The sequence below is a fragment of the Gymnoscopelus microlampas genome (genome assembly GCF_963454915.1).
Source record: "Gymnoscopelus microlampas genome assembly, chromosome: 24".
Classification (NCBI taxonomy): domain Eukaryota; kingdom Metazoa; phylum Chordata; class Actinopteri; order Myctophiformes; family Myctophidae; genus Gymnoscopelus; species Gymnoscopelus microlampas.
Genome location: NC_139961.1, coordinates 512,080 through 514,579, shown reverse-complemented (window position 1 = coordinate 514,579; position 2,500 = coordinate 512,080). Strand labels below are relative to the sequence as shown.

Sequence of the window (2,500 nt, the reverse complement as noted above, 5' to 3'; positions counted from 1 at the left end):
AATCAAGAGTTTTAGCCCGCATAATCAAGAGTTTTAGCCCGCATAATCAAGAGTTTTAGCCCCGCATAATCAAGAGTTTTAGCCCGCATAATCAAGAGTTTTAGCCCCGCATAATCAAGAGTTTTAGCCCGCATAATCAAGAGTTTTAGCCCGTATAATCAAGAGTTTTAGCCCGCATAATCAAGAGTTTTAGCCCGTATAATCAAGAGTTTTAGCCCATCATAATCAAGAGTTTTAGCCCGCATAATCAAGAGTTTTAGCCCGTATAATCAAGAGTTTTAGCCCGTATAATCAAGAGTTTTAGCCCGCATAATCAAGAGTTTTAGCCCGCATAATCAAGAGTTTTAGCCCATCATAATCAAGAGTTTTAGCCCGCATAATCAAGAGTTTTAGCCCGCATAATCAAGAGTTTTAGCCCCGCATAATCAAGAGTTTTAGCCCGCATAATCAAGAGTTTTAGCCCCGCATAATCAAGAGTTTTAGCCCGCATAATCAAGAGTTTTAGCCCGTATAATCAAGAGTTTTAGCCCGCATAATCAAGAGTTTTAGCCCGTATAATCAAGAGTTTTAGCCCATCATAATCAAGAGTTTTAGCCCGCATAATCAAGAGTTTTAGCCCGTATAATCAAGAGTTTTAGCCCGTATAATCAAGAGTTTTAGCCCGCATAATCAAGAGTTTTAGCCCGCATAATCAAGAGTTTTAGCCCATCATAATCAAGAGTTTTAGCCCGCATAATCAAGAGTTTTAGCCCGCATAATCAAGAGTTTTAGCCCCGCATAATCAAGAGTTTTAGCCCGCATAATCAAGAGTTTTAGCCCCGCATAATCAAGAGTTTTAGCCCGCATAATCAAGAGTTTTAGCCCATCATAATCAAGAGTTTTAGCCCCGCATAATCAAGAGTTTTAGCCCGCATAATCAAGAGTTTTAGCCCCGCATAATCAAGAGTTTTAGCCCGCATAATCAAGAGTTTTAGCCCGCATAATCAAGAGTTTTAGCCCGCATAATCAAGAGTTTTAGCCCGCATAATAAAGGATTTCTGCCCGCGTTTTTCTGGAGGGTCTAATTTATGAACTGTGTCTACAGACAGACAGACAGACAGACTGACCATCATGAGTTCTCTCTGGAAGTTCCTCCTCTCCCTGAGGTCTGGGCTGGAGGAGGTGCAGTCCTCCTTCAGCTTCTCCAGGACCGAGGCCACCCTCTCCGGCTCGCCGTCCACCTCCGCCCTGCAGAAGGAGCTCAGAGGAACGTCCCCGTAGCCCAGAGCGTCCGCAAACATCCTCCAACTGGACACGTTCTCCATGAGTAACGTTCTGACCTGAAGAGAGGAGGTGAGAGGAGAGGAATTACTGATAACAGGAAGTGATGATGCCCAGGTGAATGCTAGGGGGCAGGGACGTGCACAGATAGACTCTAGGTGGTGCTAGAGCACCTGCCCTTTGCCCTCTTGACCAGAAGTGCCCTTTTGAAAAAAAAGGGAAAAAAAAGTTTTTTTTTTCTTTTTTTTTAGTTTACAGCAGGGGTCTTCAACAGGGGGGTCCGGGACCCCTAGGGGGTCCTCAGAGTTACTACAGGGGGTCCGCCAAATCTTTATGTGATATGATGTTTCTTTTTACCATAACCACTCGAAACCTAGCATCCCTTTTCTGAGGAGAACTTTAGCCAAAAATAGCAGATATACAAGCTCACAACGCCTCGCGCTGCGAGGCGTTGTGAGCTTGTAGATCTGCTATTTTTTGGCAAAGAGGTATAGGTGTAGAGGGAAAAAAGAGCAGACCAAGTAAACAAAAAAAAAAGTATAATTTACTTGAGCACCTGCCCCTCAAAATGTCTGTGCACGACACTGCTAGGGGGTGAGGTGAGTGTTAGGGGGTGAGGGGTGAGTGCTAGGGGGTGAGGGGTGAGTGCTAGGGGGTGAGGTGAGTGCTAGGGGGTGAGGTGAGTGCTAGGGGGTGAGGGGTGAGTGCTAGGGGGTGAGGTGAGTGCTAGGGGGTGAGGTGAGTGCTAGGGGGTGAGGTGAGGGCTAGGGGGTGAGGTGAGTGCTAGGGGGTGAGGTGAGTGCTAGGGGGTGAGGTGAGTGGTAGGGGGTGAGGTGAGTGCTAGGGGGTGAGGTGAGTGGTAGGGGGTGAGGTGAGTGCTAGAGGGTGAGGGGTGAGGAATAGGGGGTGAGGTGAGTGCTAGGGGGTGAGGTGAGTGCTAGGGGGTGAGGTGAGTACTAGGGGGTGAGGTGAGTGCTAGGGGGTGAGGTGAGTGCTAGGGGTCGAGGTGAGTGCTAGGGGGTGAGGTGAGTGCTAGGGGTCGAGGTGAGTGCTAGGGGTCGAGGTGAGTGCTAGGGGGTGAGGTGAGTGCTAGGGGGTGAGTTGAGTGCTAGGGGGTGAGGTGAGTGCTAGGGGGTGAGGTGAGTGCTAGGGGGTGAGGTGAGTGCTAGGGGTCGAGGTGAATGCTAGGGGGTGAGGGGTGAGCGCTAGGGGTGAGGGGTGAGTGCTAGGGGGTGAGGGG

The 2,500-nt window shown here is 49.0% G+C and overlaps 1 protein-coding gene and 1 pseudogene across 2 annotated transcripts in view; both read right to left on the bottom strand.

The window, feature by feature from the left end:
- LOC311041025 (target of Nesh-SH3-like) overlaps positions 1-2,500 on the bottom strand; it is a gene marked incomplete at its 5' end in the record, with an annotated part of 759,687 nt that overhangs the window by 246,835 nt on the left and 510,352 nt on the right. The window lies entirely within an intron of this gene.
- LOC311040961 (SH3 domain-binding protein 4-like) overlaps positions 1-2,500 on the bottom strand; it is a 33,829-nt pseudogene that overhangs the window by 10,090 nt on the left and 21,239 nt on the right. The window contains exon 11 of the transcript in view: positions 1,107-1,384. The product of the transcript in view is annotated as an SH3 domain-binding protein 4-like (transcript). The remainder of the gene's footprint in view (positions 1-1,106; positions 1,385-2,500) is intronic.